At 39.4% G+C, this 18,901-nt stretch overlaps 1 protein-coding gene across 3 annotated transcripts in view; it reads right to left on the bottom strand.

Annotated features, from left to right (window-relative positions):
* TSEN15 (tRNA splicing endonuclease subunit 15) overlaps positions 1-18,901 on the bottom strand; it is a 185,903-nt gene that overhangs the window by 57,904 nt on the left and 109,098 nt on the right. For 2 of the 3 annotated variants that reach the window (XR_006591898.1, XR_006591897.1), the window contains exons 11-12: positions 9,850-9,958; positions 6,073-6,366 (exon numbers count right to left, since the gene is read on the bottom strand). The gene's annotated coding sequence lies outside the window, so the exon portion shown is untranslated. Of the gene's footprint in view, positions 1-6,072; positions 6,367-8,267; positions 8,875-9,849; positions 9,959-18,901 lie in introns of those variants that run through there. The other variant, XR_002739135.2, reaches the window with a different exon arrangement.

Below are 18,901 nucleotides of genomic sequence, written 5' to 3' on the forward strand. Positions count from 1 at the left end.
CTTCCTTCCTTCCTTCCTTCCTTCCTTCCTTCCTTCCTTCCTTCCTTCCTTCCTTCCTTCCTTCTTCACCCAAATGTTACTTTGGGGCTTTTGTTGTTGTCCTAACAAAATAAAGAGTTTTTAAAGAAACGCTTTACAACTCTACACATAAAAATCTCATCAGTGGGTGTCCTGTGATATCAAAACATTAAGAAATCTTCTGTTACAGACCAGGAGGTGATGAGGGAGCATGAGGCAGGCTGTGGGGCAAAGCACAAGCTAGCACCCCCTCCCACCCAGGTGGGATCTGTGTGATATTCCTTGGACATTCCTAGCTACCCAAGAACAAAGGAAAGGGGTTTAAGTGCTTGCCATGGTGATGTGGGAAACTGAGGCAAATGAAAAATTAAATTTCCTTACTGCCTACAGCCCATTGACAAGTCCTTGAAACCGGCAGAGTGACCTCCCTCTAGGAGCTCAGCTGCCTCCATGATGACATTTTGCTGGGGGCAAAAGAGAACCTTGGCTTAATGGTGCCCCAACCTCGAGGATCCTGTAAGTCTATTTCCTTTATCTCAACTGCCCCAAGATATGTGCTGGCAATCATACTCCAAGCTTATGGCCCCCTGACATGCATCTGAAGGGTCTCATGACTGAGGTTTTATTAAATGGTACTAAATGGTGTTTCCCTAGCAACAGCTAGCCCCTCAAGGCCCTGGAACTTTGCTTCCAAAATTCCATAGAGACTTACTCTAGCTCTGACCCCCTCCCAATCTGAGGGTAGGTAATGAGTTACCCATCAGGACCCCAGTGCAGCTCTTCCTGACCATGGGTCCTGTCCCCATGCTTTAATAAAATCACCTTTTTGCACCAAAGAAGTCTTCAAGAAGTCTTTCTTAGGGGTGCCTGGGTGGCTCAGTCGGTTAAGTGTCCGACTTCAGCTCAGGTCATGATTTCACAGCCCGTGAGTTTGAGCCCCGCATCGGGCTCTGTGCTGACAGCTCGGAGCCTGGAGCCTGCTTCCGATTCTGTGTCTCCCTCTCTCTCTGCTCCTCCCCTGTTCACACACTGTCTCTGTCTCAAGAATAAATAAACATTAAAAAAAGAATTCTTTCTTGGACGTGACCCCACGAACCCCCATTACCCCCAAACTTCATCATGGACTATATTTTTAAGGTATAAAAGTCTTAAGTGTAAGACTTCTGAGAAGAAATGGAGATCTTTTTAGCAGCACAAAGGTTGAACATAGTTCTCTCCTTTCAGTTTGGGAACCATGAAAACATTCCTGCCCCTCTCCCTCACCACAGGACAAACTAGAGTAGGAGATACATTTGCCAGTTACCAGGAGGATGTCACATTTCACTGACAATAAGTTAACAAGAGAAAAACTATGTTCCAACCAGGTCTCTAAAGTGGTTGAAAACAGTTGTTGAAGACGCTGTTCTCAAAACCAGAGCTTCAACCAACTGTAAACAGAGAGATAGAATTCTCTGCAGTTGGCATTAAAATCCTGACCTGATAATTCTCTTTCTGATGCAAACCAGCTTAGAAACAGAAGAGAAGACACAGAAGGAATTGACTTTTGAATGTTGGTGATCTTTAAGCATCTGGAGTTAGTCCTCTGTATATACTTGTTTCCTATGATTTTAAGTCACTCCTTAGACTTCAACTACCTTCTTTATGGAACTGAATTCCACTTCCCATCTCCAGCCCAGATTTTTTGCCTCAGGGGCAATGCTGCTGGACAGCTGTTTGGATGTCATACAGACATTAATTTTTTTTTTTTTTTACTTTATCTTCTTCCTTCACCTCCCAAATGAGTTCTTCCCCTTACATTCTTTGTTTTGGAGAATGACACCATCATCCACTAAAGACATTGGAATCATTCAACCCATTACTAAATCTCTTATTCTACCTCCTAATTATGTCTCCAGTATCTCCCTTTCTCTTCACCTCCATTTGCCATTATAGCCAATCAGAGCCTCATAATGTTTCTTGGTTCCTAAAAGCTCATTTTCACTGGTTTCCCTGCCTGCTGTACACTGCCTTTTAGTCACTTCTCACCAAAGGCAGATTGACCTCTCTATGGTATAGATTTAATAATGTCACTCTCCTTGTGGCTTTCCATTGCTTTTAAGATAGTACGGGGCGCCTGGGTGGCGCAGTCGGTTAAGCGTCCGACTTCAGCCAGGTCATGATCTCGCGGTCCGTGAGTTCGAGCCCCGTGTCAGGCTCTGGGCTGATGGCTTGGAGCCTGGAGCCTGTTTCCGATTCTGTGTCTCCCTCTCTCTCTGCCCCTCCCCCGTTCACGCTCTGTCTCTCTCTGTCCCAAATATAATTAAAAAACGTTGAAAAAAAATTAAAAAAAAAGATAGTATATTTCATGATCTGAACCCAGTTTTCTAGTGTAACCTCATATTTGCCAACTTTCAATTCTACGATAAATTATATTCCAGCCACACTAAATTGCTTGTGGATCCCTAAATATGACACATTCTCTATAATGCCTATGGCCCTCTATCATGCTACCCTCTCTGCCCCCTCTACTCCTCCAACCACTCAGCTAACTTCTTCCTCCAGGAAACCTCCCCTGAACCTCCCAGTCAGCTTTTAAGTGACCCTCTCATGTATGCACAATATACCTGATGTCCCCTCTATCACATCCCTTTATACTCTACTGGAATTGCTATATGGAAGGAAAGCATTTAGGAAAAAACCTATACTTCTTTCCCTCATATTCTCTGATAACCCTGCTCTTTCCCCATTTAGAGCAGAGGGGCAGTCTATACTCACTACCCTCCAGAGTTAGGCTGTTCAATAAAAAATCCAAAGAGCAAAAAATGAGTTAATAGAGCTTTTTGAGTTTCCCCAAATAGACTCAAGTTGGCAGTTCATTGTTTATGTTCATGTTTATTCATTTTTGAGACAGAGAGAGAGACAGCACATGAGCCTGGCAGGGGCAGAGAGGGAGAGAGAGGACAGAGGATTCAAAGGGGACTCTGTGCTGACAGCAATGAGCCCAATGTGAGGCTCGAACTCATGAACTGTGAGATCATGACCTGAGTTGAAGTCAACTGATTGAGCCATCCAGGCACCCTGGAAGTTCATTGTTTAAAGAAGAATATTTTTAAGGATCAAAGGCCTAGGTCCTAAATTATTATAGCACAAAGTTTCTTTTCCCTAAACTGATTTGGAAGATCCTATGGACTGCAGCCAGAGAAAAGGGAGGCTGGAGCAAGAGATAGTAAGCCGTTGATGAATGATCTGAGGGTGGGCAAGGGTGGGCGGGGAGAGGCTATGAGAGAGGGGGCCTGAGAGGGCAAGAGAACACTGAGAGTTTCACTTCTCATATCCAAGAAGGGAACTCAAGGAGCTGGGAGTAAGTTGGTGAAAGGGCCTCTCAGTGGGAAATGGGAAGGCACCGTGTGTCCTGAGTGAATTGGTGACTGGAAACCAGACATGAGCCCACACACCACAGCAGATGCCCACATGCTAAACAATGATGTTCCTTCCACTGATGTCATGGAACTAGTGGAATCTAAATGCTGCCCCATGGAGAAGGGCATGGGGGAAACCCTGAATTATCTATTACTCTGCATTGACCAAGAGTTAATTTCTCACTACAAACATAGTGAGAGATCAAGATAGAAATTAAATATGATTATAGAAAACAAGCTAACCAATTTTTACTGTCCTGAGTTTATACCCTAGGACTCCCACTCATGGCATCTATTTAAAAGCCAGCTCTCTCCACTCATCTGGAGACTCACTGAACTCAGGGACGAGTTGTATTCATCTTTGTAACCTCAGTCTGGGAGTAGAGAGTCCGTAAATGTTCATCAGTTGAAAAAAAATGAATGAATGACCTTGATGATGAAAGATGAGGATCTGAACAGAAGAAGGCAGAGTAATTTCCCTTGATCTGATGTGATGGTCCTTAATGAAACTGGAGCTGAATATCAGAAACAAATGGTATATATCTGTTCTTTTGTCTGTTAAGGTAAGTTGGTTCAAATAACTCTTTTTTTTAATGTTTATTCTTTGAGAGGGACAGAGAGAGAGAGAGAGAGAGAGAGAATGAGCAGGGGAGGGGCAGAGAGAGGGAGTCACAAAATCTGAAGCAGGCTTCAGGCTCTGAGCTGTCAGCACAGAGCCTGACATGGGGCTCGAACTCACGAACCACGAGATCATGACCTGAGCTTAACCAACTGGGCCACCCAGGCGCCCCAGTTCAAATAACTCTTAATTAGCTGTATTTATTTTTCCATATATAATGTGAATTTAATCATTCTCATTTAATCCTCTTGTTGACAATGTTATAACTAAATTGAAGATTTGTTTTATTGTCCACTTGTTTTTTTTTTAATGTTTATTTATTTATTTTTGAGAGAGAGAGGGGGCGGGGGGGGGGCAGAGAGCGAGGAGGACAGAATCCCAAGCAGGCTCCTCACTGTCAGCTCAGAGCCCAACACAGGGCTTGAACCCACGAACCTTGAGATTGTGACCTGAGCTGAAACCAAGAGTCGGATGCTTAACTGACTGAGCTACCCAGGCACCCCTGTTGTCCACTTGTTATGTTGTCTAATTTACTTTAAAATACTTCAGCATAAGTGTGTGTGTGTGTGTGTGTGTGTGTGTGTGTGTGTGTGTGTTGGTTTTATTCTATATGCTAGGAGTACCTAATTAACATTCCTAACCTGGGATAAACTGTCCAGAGGTGCTTAGTTAAAATTTTAAGAAGCCCACTCAGGAGTCTACTCCAGAGTACTAGGAGTGCTTCAACGATGTCTATCTCTGTCTGTAGTCAAGGGTTTATTCATTAGCATAATTGGAGTTAGAAATAGTTTTTCAAAGGCAATTGGAATAGTGTTCAGTATACGTAAACTGACTCGCAAGGTACAGACACCCTCACTTGTGCATGAACCTCTCTTGTGCAGCAGCCTAATATCTCTTGGTATGATGCACCAGCCTAGAAGTCCCATTCGGTCCTGTGTCCCATCTCTTACCAAAGGACTTATTGTCTGATTCTGACTGGATGGCTAGCTGATCCTCCCTAGAGAATACTGCTGTATCTGTCACTAGTGAAACTGTCATGAAAGGGGACTGGCAGAGTGACCAAGGGAGGGAGCCAATAAGAGCATATTGCATGACTCTTCGTGTCTGTTTGCTAATAAATGTTCACATTTGTGTTGCAGGATTTGGTTTGAGATTTGCTTTTCTTGTAATGTACCACTTTGTAACAAGTTTATTGGGAATGAGACCTTGACCCTTCCTCTCTCTACCTTTAGTCATTAGAGGTCACCGTTATTTGCCAAAAGAACCCAACAGTTGTGAATGAACAAATTGGTCTAGATTAGTTGACAACACAACACTTAATACAATGCACATTATCAACACTTTTTCCGGATTAATATTTTAGTTTTCTGTAGATAGAGATATAGATACACACAGATATCACAACTAAAGAACTCCCATATTGTTTATATTTTGAATATCCTGACTCTTATGTTTTCATTGCCAGGCTGACCCTGGGATAGGTCATCCACTGAAATGTTGCTGTACTCCTCATTTGAATTTCTTTCTGTCCTAGACTTTATCTTACTTATCCCTGGTTGAACACACTATAATATCTCCCTAGAATAAAGCCCTCATCATTGTTTGCTGGCCAGAATGTCATATAACAAGATAGATGAAGGACTACGGTGGTATCAGAGTCTTCCTCATTGCAAATTCTATTAGCCACTGGGATCACAGATAATCCCTACCAGAGGGAAAGAAAAAACTCAGTATTGTCATGAGGTGGTAGACCCAGGTCCAAAGTAACTGGGGGCAAAATTACAGAACAGGTACCTTGTGAACATCAGCTGAAGACGGAGAAGGAGAAGACTCCTCTGATTGTAGGCTGCCTTCCCATCACTGGGTAGACAGCAGACTAAGGGAAGTATTGTCCAGCTTTTCTGGGAGTAAGGAGAGCACCATGGAGAGAGGATGAGTATCCCAAGAGAGCATCTTTGTAACAAGTAGGTTTTTTTTTTACCTGGTAGCCATATCTGCCGATAAAATAGGAGGTTGAAGCATTACTGTTCTACTCACCGCAGATGAAGACTTGTGCAGAAAGCATGGCACCTGTCATCCCTGGACTGCTGTTGCTGAGGAGAAGCCGGGACCCAGTGCAAGCTCTGAAAGAACTAATCTGGCTGCAGAGGCTGGCACAGAGGTCCAGAAAGACAGTAGGTAAGGCACAGCTCAGTCACAGGTCACTGAATGGCCAGCACCTGGTGCAGGGTGTTGTTTTGATGGAAGCCATTTGAGTTACAAACCTAGTCAGACCGTCTTAAAGAAAGGAGGCAATTCCTGAAAAAGGTGACAATGGGAACTTCAGCCAGGCTGTAAGAGAGAACCAGGGATGGCTGTTATGATAAGCAGCTGTTCTTTCCATTTACTCACAGCCCCACAGTTGTTCATCTGAGATTGCTGGTTCCTGCCCAGGAGCTTCACTATTCACTCTTGCATTTGCTTCATCTCCCCAAAGTAACTCGGTTTTGCTTTCTGAAACACTGTGGGAGCGGCTGGACACAGACTGGCACGCAGGGGGAGAGGCTGAAAAGCAAAGGTGATGTGGAGGGGCGCCTGGGTCGCTCAGTTACTGGTTAAGAGTTCAACTCTTGGGGCGCCTGGGTGGCTCAGTCGATTGGGCGTCTGACCTCAGCTCAGGTCATGATCTCGCAGTTTGTGAGTTCAAGCCCCACATTGGGCTCTGTGCTGACGGCTCGGAGACTGGATCCTGCTTTGGGTTCTGTGTCTCCCGCTCTCTCTGCCCCTCCCCCACTTACACTCTGTCTCTCTCTCAAGAATGAATAAACATAAAAAAAAAAAAAAAGTAAAAAGCAAAGATGAACCCTTACAGTGGGAGCTCAGCTCTTGACCTAAGTCGCTCTCTGGATCATTCAAACCACCATCCCGTCCCTGATCACTGCCCCCATCCCTTTCCTGCTACCACCACTACCACCAAAGGTGCCACTGGCCAGTCATTCTAGAGCAGCATTTCCTGCATTTGCCAGGTCATCAGAATCACCTGAGGGCACTTATTAAAAAATATCCTCTGGGCGCCTGGGTGGCTCAGTCGGTTAAGCGTCCGACTTTGCTTAGGTCATAATCTCAAGGTTTGTGGGTTCGAGCCCGGTATCTGGCTCTGTGCTGACAGCTCAGAGCCTGAAGCCCACTTAGGATTCTGTGTCTCCCTCTCTCTCTGCCCCTCCCCTACTTGAGCTCTGTCTGTCTGTCTGTCTCTCTCTCTCTCTCAAAAATAAATAAGCACTAAAAAATATTTTAAAAATACACATCCTCAGGTTCCTTCCTAGAAATTGTGGGGTGGGGCCCAGGAACCTCTATTTTTATTAAATATCCCTAGGCCCTTCCATAATCAGGCAAACTTGAGGACTGCACTGGAGCAGTTCTACAATTTTATTTGGTTAGCATCAGAATAAGCTAGGTGCTTATTACAATGAAGATTCTTACCCTAGAACCTCCACGAAAGATTCTATTTCAAAAGCTGTGAGGTAGGACCCTAGGAATCTGCAATTTAATAAACACTCCTAAGATTATGATAAAGGGGTTCACTGGCTATGCTTTGAGAAGCATTATTTTAGAGAGAAACCCATCTAATTATGCAGACTTTCAGCCTACAGGCAGTATGATATGGGAGTAGCCCTTTTTCCACCTACTTCTGTGATGGAAAGACTTTGGCCTTTGGGGAAATCCAAGGCCATAGAACCCAAACCACTGGGCAGGACAGGAAACTGGCAGAATGGTCACAGAAGTAAGTCACAGCAACAAAGGTAGATCTAACTCTTACACAAAAGATACAAAAAAAGTTGCATTTAAACCAGATGTGGGTCAACCGACCTTTATGAATACTCTAATAAGAAGACAAAGAATTGCTCACTAAAATAGGGAGCTCTTACTGTATGCTAAGTGTTCGAGCTATGCTATCTCATTTAACACTTGCAACAATTTTAATTTGTATTTTTGACAGGATAATAAATTTATTCAAACGCACAGCAAGTAAGTGTCAGAGCCTGGTCTCAAATCTAGGTCCTGTTGAAGTCAAATAACATGGTTTTGCCTGCCATGATGTACTGTAGCTGGGCACATGGATTACTTCTGAAGAAATCCACAGTGTGGTGTTATTATACGCACTAGGAGAATTAGGGATTAATCAAAGGGAACCTGAATTTGATCACAAAATCCTTTTGCGGTAAAAATAATCCATCTCCATAATTTACCAATTTTGTGAGCTCGGATTTTAATAAACGGTGTTTTATTAAAATTCCACACCTGTATGGTTTAGGAGAGCCCTAGGGCTCCCCCAAAGTGAACATAATTGAAAGACGCAGAAGTTATGTAAAAGGAAACCAGCTAAGGATCTGAGAATAAATAATTTCCCATTCCTGCGGAAACGCCACCACTGAAATAGATCAGCAGTTGATGCGGCGGTGGGTCCTGCACCGCCTCAGTGGGCATCGAATTCAAGGAGCCTGCTCCGTGCGTCTTCAGCGCAGACCCTGCGCCATCCGCACTGCACACGGGTCCTCTCACCCACACGTCACCGGCCGAAGCGGCAGGGCGCAAGGCTGTGTTCCCCTAGCTCTGCCTGGTCCGATGCGGGCTTGCAATAGTCGCTAGGCCCGCTGCATCTGTCCTGGCCGCACGAGGCCTCCGGAGCCCAAGAAGAGGCAGGGGTCTGACCTCCAGTTTTCTGCAAACTCTCCGTGTGTTGAGAGCAAACAGCCATCGTCAACATCCTCCTGCTGACTTTGCTTGGGGGAGGAGCTTACAAGTGCCCAACGTACTTTTCAAAATCCTCACCTTGAAGCAGTCCTTTAAGATACAAGCCTACAAGGAAGGGGGCGTTGGGGTTGGAAGAACAAACCGGTCAGCAAGGTGTGGTGGCTAAAGGACAAAGGAGGACTGAAAAATAGTGCTGTGGCTCCAGCTCCGACCTGCCCCGACCCCCGTCCTCCCTCAGCCGTCCACAGCAGTTCCTTTGTCACAAAGAGGGCTGTGACTCTCTGGGAAAGGCCCTTCAGTTTGCTTTTGGTCCAACCGGATCATAAGCACAGACAAGAAACCAGCGCTTCCTGGAGCAGTGTGTTCCCTTGAACTCTTTCAAAATGGATGGCAAGAATGGTAACATACAAGTCATTCCCAAACCGCAGACCACCCCGAACCTCCCTGCTGTCAGGGAGCAGCCAGAATAATTGTTTCCTAAGCAGTTGACTTCTCTAGGTCTTTCATTAGTCACTTTATTATTTATGGGCCACCGACTGTAACCCCAGCACTGAAGTGAACGAGAATCAGAAATATAAGAGTTACCCTGGGGGCCTGGGTGGTTCCGCTGGTTAACCGTCCAACTCTTGATTTCCGCTCAGGTCAGGATCTCAGAGTTTGTGAGTTCCAGCCCCGGGATTCTCTCTCTCTCCCTCCCTTTCCACACACCCCCACCCCCACCCCACAAGTGCCCACACTCTCTCTAAATATAATAAATCTCTGTAAAATAAATAAATAAAAGAAGAAATATAAGAACTGGCTGTGCCTAGAAGAATCTCTCTGTTTAGAAGAGTAGGTCATATAATAATGAGGGCACAATGAACAGCAGTAGGATTTGAGTGCTACCATGAAGAGAACAAGAGATACCCGCTTGTCCTTCAGAGAAAGAAAAGATATTAAGATGGACCAGAGACATCAAGGGAGGCTTCATGGTGGTGGCAGGCCCTGAGCCTATTAGGATTTGGAGAGCAAGAGAAAAAAGTGCCAAGGGCATTCCAGTTGTGGAGAATGGGGTGAAAGGCATCTCTTCTTTCCACTTACCAGAGTTTTCAAGGCCAGCTCAGATGTGGCTTGCTCTTTAAGCCTTCCACCACGAGGAATGTGAAGATTGATGCCTCCAAATTTCTTTAAGTCTTCAGAGAAAACAAGCCTAGTGTATGTATAGTTACATAAAAGCATCAATGGGATTATATTACATCAGTGGCAACTTAAGTATCACAGACTTTTTTAAAAAGATACTAAACAGCATAGAATTTTAAAAGCTAGCCACCAAATACCTTCCCCTTTCTCTTTGTTTGGATCCATTTAAAATGTTAACTTCTAGGGGTGCCTGGGTGGCTCAGTTGGGTAAGTATCTGACTTCAGCTCAGGTCATTATCTCACTGTTCCTGAGTTTGAGCCCACGTGTTGGGCTGTGTGTGGACAGCTCAGAGCCTGGAGCCTGCTTCAGATTCTGTGTCTCCCTCTCTCTCTGCCCCTCCTCCTCCTCTCTCTCTCTCAAAAACAAATAAACATTAAAAAAATAAAATAAATAAAATGTTAACTTCCAGAGGAAATAATTAATTGAGTTGATAAGAGCAAAAGCACCTTTCTATATTTGGTGACTTATTTCCTCTGGACTGTATAAACCAAACAGCTGCATTTAGAGCAGACACATAAGATTCCATTATAATTACAGACATTCCTAACCTGCTATTTTTCTGAACATTTGAAACATCAAAAATGGAGCTGAAACGATAGTTGGCATCCTATTTGATTACAAAGAGGCAGTATTCTATGATGTTAGGTGAAAGCTATATTGAAACCTTACACCTGCCCACAAATAGAATTTTAACTGGCAATTTGGCTTCTAGGTAGTGTATTATGACTTATAAAATAATCTTTTTCTTCTTTCACAAAGAACACAAGGCCACAATTAGTGCCAAGTCTCTTCCCCAAAATTACTTGGCAGTGTTCCCAGATGTTCCACCAGCCTTATAGCAGAAGCTTTCCAACCTATTTGCTAGGTGGTGCTTTAATTTTTTTCTTCCAGTTTAATAACTTGCAATATGTCCCCTCCTTCCTGGTATCATTGGACAAGAGTATTTTCAACTCTTCCTTACTGTCTTCTTTTCTCAGACCTGAGGTCTTTCTGAGATTGACCTTGTTAATCTAGTTTGTTATTCTCTTCAAGCCCACATGGTTATATTAATCCCTTAAACAAGCAAATCAAGCTGTAGGAGATTCACATTCAGTTTAAAAGGTATTCTCTAACCTGCAAGTTTCTCAATATATTAATAAATGTTTAATGAGCTAAAGGTTCTGATGTCAAATAAACAAAATTCTGCACACCCTCTACAGTCTATCTGGGGATTTAGAATGCCCATTAGCTGAGAAAAAACTTAGAGAAATCAAGCAGGAAATAAATCTGTTTTGGTTAAGAAAAACTGATTTGACTATAGAATCCTTTCCTTCTCTTTTTCTCCCCCCCTTCTCTTTCTTTCCTTTTTTTTTCTATAAGAACATAATAATTGCAACTATAATAACAATAATAATGATGATAAAAGTTAACATTTACAGCTATTTCTATCCTATCCCTTTAATGATTATCCTAGAAATTTTAACATGCATTAACATGTTAAATAATTTTACTCTTCTTCAGAACCATATGAGTCTTCAAATGTTTCAAGCCAATCATCACCCTCCCTAAGCAATATGCTATCCTCTCTTGATATGTAGCCTCACCAATTAGACATTAATTTTGCCATTGTACATAGTCAATATTTATGCTTTCCATTTTCATACATCACAAATCTTCCTTCTGACGTGATACACCTTCATTAGAAGTTCTTTTGTGAAGATGTGTTGATAGTAAACCATTTTGGGCTTGTGTCTGAATATATCTTTATTTTGCCTTTACTTTTGAATGATTGTATCACTGAATACAGTTGACCCTTGAAAAACACAGGAGTTAGGGGTGCTGACAGTTGCAAATCTGGGTATAACTTTTGACTCTCCCAAAACTTTACTAATAGTCTACTGTTGACCAGAAGCCTTACCGATAACATAGCTGATTAACACATATTACGTATGTTATATGCATTATACATTGTATTCTTACAATAAAGGAAGCTAGAGAGAAGAAAACATTGTAAAGAAAACCATAAGGAAGAGAAAATACATTTATAGTATTGGACTGTAAAAAATCTATATGTAAGTGGACATGTGCAGTTCAAACTCATGTTTTCTGAGGATTAACTGTATAGAATTCTAGGTTGAAAGTTATTTTCTTACAGTACTCTGAAAATGTATTTTCAGTTCTTTTGGGTTCCACTGTTGTTTCTGAGAAGTCAGCTATCAGTCACTGTAGATGTCCTCCTCTCTCTCTCTCTTTTTTTTCCTTTCTGGCTGCTTCTTTTCTCTTCTCTGTGTTTTCATTGTTTTTAATTTGTCACTCATGTGTATTTCTTTTTACTTATGGTGTTTGTTACTTTGGGGAACTTCCTTGGTTTAAGGTTTGGTGTTCTTAATCCCTTCTTGAAAACACTCAGTCATTATGTCTTTTAATATTGTGTGTCCCCCATGGTTATTTCTTTTTAGAACTCAGATTATATGTAAGTTGGATCTGTTAACTCTTCTTTCCCTGTTTCTGAATCTCTTTGCCATATTTCCCTTTGCCTTGTCTCTGTCCCACATTATGTGTAATTTCTTCAGCTTTAACTTCCAAATCACTAATTGTTTCTTTAACTGTGTTTAATATAATGTTAAGTCAATCTATCCAGATCATACTTTCAGTTATTATAATTTTCATTGCTGTAGATTCTTTTCAGAATTCTTTTTTCTAATTCTATTCTTTTATATGGATTTATACATATTTATTTTTTATTATATATTTGGTATCTGATAATTATAATATCAGTTTTTGCAGGTCTGATTCTGTGGTTTGCTATTTTTGTTGAATCTCATTTATGGTTGTGTATTTTCTCTATGTACAGTAACATTTTGGTGAGTGCATGGAACATACAACCTTAACTACGGGATTTCTTTGAGGTTTGTGTTAAAATAGAAAACCACAAGCCCAGAATGGAGTCAGTTATGCTGGACAAAGTCACCAAGTGGGGCTTAATATCTAATCCAATTGCAGTTTCAACCTCCCCAAGAAATATAGCCTTAACCAGTCAGTCAGGAATTTTCTGGTCAGCAGCAATGAGGTAATCTGTCACATGGATCCTGTTTACCTACCCCCAAAAGATGAGGTAATCCATTTAATAAAACTCCCTGTCCTACCCCCTACGAGAAGGTGACCTTGCCGGAAACAATCCTTTCTTTTCTTTTGATAATTTGTTCTGCCCCATTTCTGTCTATGAAATCCTTTCATTTGGTACAGCTCCCCAGAGCTCCCCTCTGCTTGTTAGATGGGATAATGTTCAATTCATGAATTAATTAATAACCCAATTATATCTTTAAAATTTTCTCAGTTGAATTTTTGTTCCTTAACAGTTGTAAAATTTGCTTCCTCAGAGAGGATTTGTTTATTTCTGCTGGAGAGGGACAGTTGCCCTACCAAATATAATACTTATTATTAAGCTATAGTAACTAAGAATATGTGGTGTTGGCACAGGGATAGACAAATAGATCTCAGAAACAGATGTTCACATATATGGCAAGTTCATATATAATAGAGGTAGCATTACACACAGTAGGCAAAAGATGATGTATTCAATAAATGATGCATGATAATAAAGAAAAAGAGATCCAAATGGTATAAAATTATATAATTAGAATTTAGGTATAATTAGAATTTCCCTATTTATTATTCATGTTAATCATTTTTTATGGACATTATTTTTTAATTTTTTCTAACATTTATTCATTTTTGAAAGACAGAGTGTGAGTGGGGGAGGGGCAGAGAGCTAGGCCGACACAGAATTTGAAGCAGGCTCCAGCACAGAGCAGCTGTCAGCACAGAGCCTGATGTGGGGCTCAAACCCATGGAACATGAGATCATGACCTGAGCTGAAGTCAGATGCTTAACCAACTGTGCCACCCAGGTGCCCCATTTTTTCATGCATTTATTGAGCATTCTTGTGTTGTTTGTGTTTGTGTACTGATTGATCAAGAGAGTTCTCTGTATATTCTGGAGAGTTCCTTGTATATTTTGGATATAAGTCTTATGTGAGATATGTGCACTGTAAATACTGTCTTCCCTGTTTGTGGCTTGTCTTTTTTTTTTTTTTTTTCCTGTGGCTTGTCTTTTAATTTTCTTAAAAGGGTCTTTGAAAGAGCAGAAGTTTTTTTATTTTGATAAACTCTAATTTATCATTATTTCATTTAGGGTTTATCCTTTTTTTTGAACTAAGAAATCTTTGACTATCTGAAGGCCACGAAGATGTTTGCCTATATTTCCTTCTAAAAAGTTTTTTCTTATTATCTTTTTAATATCTGAAGGATGTGCAGTGATGTCTCTTGCTATTATTGATGTTAGTAATTTGTGATTTCTCTGTTTTTTTAATCTTAATAATTCTGACTAAAGGTTTATCAATTTTATTGATTAAATAAATTGCTTTTGATCTTATTGATTTTTTAAATCATTTTTATTATTTTCTATAACATTTCAATTTACTCTTCTTTATCTAGATTTTTACATTGGAAGGTTAGATAATTAATTTTAATCCTTTTCTTTCTTTCTTTCCAGAGCATGCACACAAGTTGGGGAGGGGCAGAGAGAGAGGGAGAGACAGAATCCCAAACAGACTCCCCACTGTCAGCACAAAGCTCAACTCGGGCTAGATCTCATGAACCAAGAGATCCAGAATCAGACGCTTAACCAACTGAGCCACCCAGGCGCCCCTCCTTTCGTCTTTTTAAATATAAGCTTTTAAAGCTATGAATTTCCCTTTAAGAGTGATTTACACACTAAACAGCTAAGTGTTTTAGCTATGTGTCTCTAATTTTAACATGTTGCATTTTCATTGTTATTCAGTTCTAAATGTTTTCTAAATTCTCTTGTGATGTCTTTTCTGACCCATGGGTTCTTTAGAAATGCTTATTTAATTTCCAAATATCCAGATACTTTTTTTTTATCATTTCTGATTTAATTCTTATTATAAACAGAGACCATGATTTTTTATTTATATATTTTTAAATTTATTGAGATTTATTTTATGCCCCAGAAAATGGCTTATTTTAGTGAATGTTCCAGGAACACTAGAAAAGAATGTATATTTTGCTGTTAGGTGAAGTATTCTATTGATCTTGATTAGGCCAAGTTGGTTGACAAATTTGCTCAGGACTTTGATATCTTTGTTAATTTTTTATATAGTTTCTGTGTCAATTACTGAGAGATAAAAATTGAAATCTCCAACCATATTTATGTATTTTCTTATTTCACTTTTGGTTTGGTCAACTTTTGCTTCATATATTTGGAGGTCTATTTTTGGGTGCATTTGAGCTGTTATATCTGCATGGTAAATTGACTCCATCATCATAAAATGCTCCCCATTATCCCTGGTAATATTTTTGTTCCAAAGTCTACTTCAGCTTTTTTATTAGTTTTTTCACGGCATAACTTTTCCATCATTTTACTATTTTTATAACGGCTTTATTGAGATATAATTCGCATAACATACAATTAACTCTTTTTAAAGTGTGCAATTCAATAGTTGTTAGCATATTCATAGCTGTGCAACCATCACCACAACCAATTTTAGAACATTTTCATCACCTTAAAAAGAAACTATAGGGGCGCCTGGGTGGCTCAGTCGGTTGAGCGTCCGACTTCGGCTCAGGTCATGATCTCACAGTCCGTGAGTTCAAGCCCTGCGTCGGGCTCTGTGCTGACAGTGCAGAGCCTGGAGCCTGTTTCAGATTCTGTGTCTCCCTCTCTCTCTCTGACCCTCCCCCATTCATGCTCACTCTCTGTCTCAAAAATAAATACATGTTAAAAAAAAAAAAAAAGAAACTATACATCCTTTAGCAGGCATCCCATTTTCCCTATTCACCCACACCTTGGAACCACTAATCTACTTTTGTCTCTATAGACTTTCCTCTTCTGAACATTTCATAGAAATGGAATAATACAGGGGCACCTGGGTGGCTCAATCAGTTAAGCTCTGACTCTTGATTTCAGCTCAGGTCACGATCTCATAGTTCATGAGATCGAGCCCCATGTCAGGCTCTGTGCTGATGGTGTGGGGTCTGCTTGGGATTTCTCTGTCTCCTTCTCTCTCTGTTGCTCCCCCGCTTGTTCTCTGTATCTTTCTCAAAATAAATAAAAGTAAACTTAAAAAAAGAAATGGGATAATACAATATGTAGCCTTTTGTGTCTGCCTCCTTTAGCATAATATTTTCAAGGTTCATTCATATTGCAGGTTATATCAGTATTTTTTCCATCTAATAATTAAATAATATTCTACTATATGGATTTACCACATTTTATTTATCCATTCATTTGTTCATGGATATTTGAGTTGTTTTGGCTATTGTGTATAATATTATGAATATTTATGTACAAGTTTTTATGTGGATATACATTTTTATTTCTCTTGGATATATACATAGGAATAGAATTGCTGAGTCACACAATAATTCCATGTTTAACATTTTGAGGAATTTCCAGATTGTTTTCCAAAGTGGATGCACCATTTTACATTTCCACCAGCAGTGTATAAAGGTTCTAATTTCTCCATACTTTTATCAACTTTCTATTGTCTTTTTTATTCTAGCTATGCTAATGGGTGTGAAGTGGTATCTCACTGTGGTTTTGATTTGCACTTCACTGATGGCTAATGATGTTGAGCATCTTTTCATGTGCTTATTGACCATTTGTATATCTTCTTTGGAGAAATGTCTATTCAGATCCTTTCCCATTTTAAAACTAGGTAATCTTTTTTTTATTGAGCTGTGATGCTTTATATAGCCTAAACACAAGTCCCTTATAAGAGTCCTGATTTAAAAATATTTGTCTTATGCTGAAGATTGTCTTTTCACATTTTGGATGGTGTCTTTTGAAGCAAAAAGATTTAATTTTGCTAATATCCAATTGATCTATTTTTTTGTTGTTTGTGTTAAATCTTCCATCATATTCCTTTAAGGTATCTGTGTCTTTACATGTAAAATGGGTTTCTTATAGATAGTGTATCGTTGGATCTTGCTTTTTTATTAATCTGAGAATTTGTCTTTTAATTGAAATATGTGGGTCATTTATATTTAATGTAATGTTCAATATATTTGGATTTAAACTTATAATTTTGTTCTTTTTTTCTACTCATTCTATCTGCTATCTATCTATCTATCTATCTTCTCTCTGCCTTTTTTTTTTTTGGTTTAGTTCATTATGTTGTAGCATTCATTTTATCTCTATTTTATCAATTTTAGCCTATCAATTTTATGTTTATTTACTATTTTATTACCTATACTTAAAAGAAAAACTGGTTGCTCTAGGGTTTATAACATACATATTTAATTTATCCAAACTACCTTCAATAATATTATATCAATTGACATATAAGACATTTGCATTATGTTTCCACTTCCTCCTCTTTTCTTTTATGCCATTAATGTCATTTGCTTTATTTATACATCTGTTATAAAGCAAAGAAAACATTATTATTATTATTACTGTAAAAGGTTAATTATATTTTAAAGAAATTTTAAAATGAGAAAATAATCTTTTATATTTATCTACATATTTATTATTGCTGATTACTCTTAATTCTTTTAAATAAATCCATGTTTTCATCTTGTGTCACTGTCTCCTATTTGAGCAACTTTTTTTCTAACTTTCTTGTAATGTAGTCCGCTTGATGATGAATTGTCACAGCTGTTGTCTTAAAAAAAAATGACCATATTCTGAAGAATATTTTAGTTACATATGGATTTCTAGGTTGACAATATTTTTCCTCCTTCAGTATTTTATTTTTCATTATTTATTTATTTATTTAAATAATTTTTTAATGTGTATTTTTCAGAGAGACAGAGACAAAGTATTAGTGGGGGAAGTCAGAGAGAAAGGGAGACACAGAATCTGAAGCAGGCTTCAAGCTCTGAGCTGTCAGCACAGAGCCCAGCTCAGGGCTCGAACTCACGCAAGCTTCCATGCTCAGTGTGGAGCCTGATGCGGGGCTCCATCCCATGACCCTGGGATCATGACCTGAGCTGAAATCGAGTTGGACACTCAACCAACTGAGCCACTCCGGGCACTTCCTCTTTTAGTATTTTAAAGATTTTGGTTCATTTTTCTTTCTGGTTTACATAGTTTCTGACCACAGGTATGAATAATTCTTAACTTTGTTTCTCTGTATAGACTATCATTTTTCTTTGGCAGCTGCTAAAATATTTTTCTTTATCACTGGTTTTCAGAACTTTATAATGTGCTTTATGTCACTCCAAATGTGGGTATTACTATGTGTGTGTGAAATCTTATGTGAGGTGCTTTGAACTTCTTGGATTTGTGGGTTTATAGTCTTCATCAAATTTGGAACTGTTTCAGCCATTGATTCTTCCAACATATTTGCTTTCCCTTCCTTTCTCTCTCCTTATTCTGGGATTCAGGTTACATGTATCTTGGAATTCCCGATACTGTCTCAGAGGTCACTGAACTTTTGTTCATTTTTTAAAGTTACTGTTCTCTCTGCTTCATTTTGGATAGATGCTATTGCTATATCTTTTCAAAGTCATTAGTCTTTTCTTCTGCAGTGTGAAATTTGTTGTTCACCCTATCCAGTGGATTTTTTCATTTCAAATACTTAATTTTTCTACTCCTGAAGTTCATTCTAACTTATTTTTTATATCTTCCATCTCTTTTCTCACATGTTCATGTCTTTATATACTTGAACACAATATTAATAACGGTCATCTATCATCTGTTACTTCTAGCATTTCTGTAATTTCTGGATCTGCTTCTATTGTCCTTTTTCCTGGTTAGAGATCACATTTTCCTCCTTCTTATAACTAGCAAAAGAAAAACTTATTGGGTCTGTGAATTGTACATTGCACATTGCACAATTGTACATTGTCAATCTTATATTCTTGAGTGTCTGGATTTTGTTGTTCTTTTAAAGAGGGTTGGGTTTTATATTCATAGACACTTACATTACTCTCAAATCAAAGTAAT

Source organism: Felis catus, chromosome F1 (assembly GCF_018350175.1).
Source record: "Felis catus isolate Fca126 chromosome F1, F.catus_Fca126_mat1.0, whole genome shotgun sequence".
NCBI lineage: Eukaryota > Metazoa > Chordata > Mammalia > Carnivora > Felidae > Felis > Felis catus.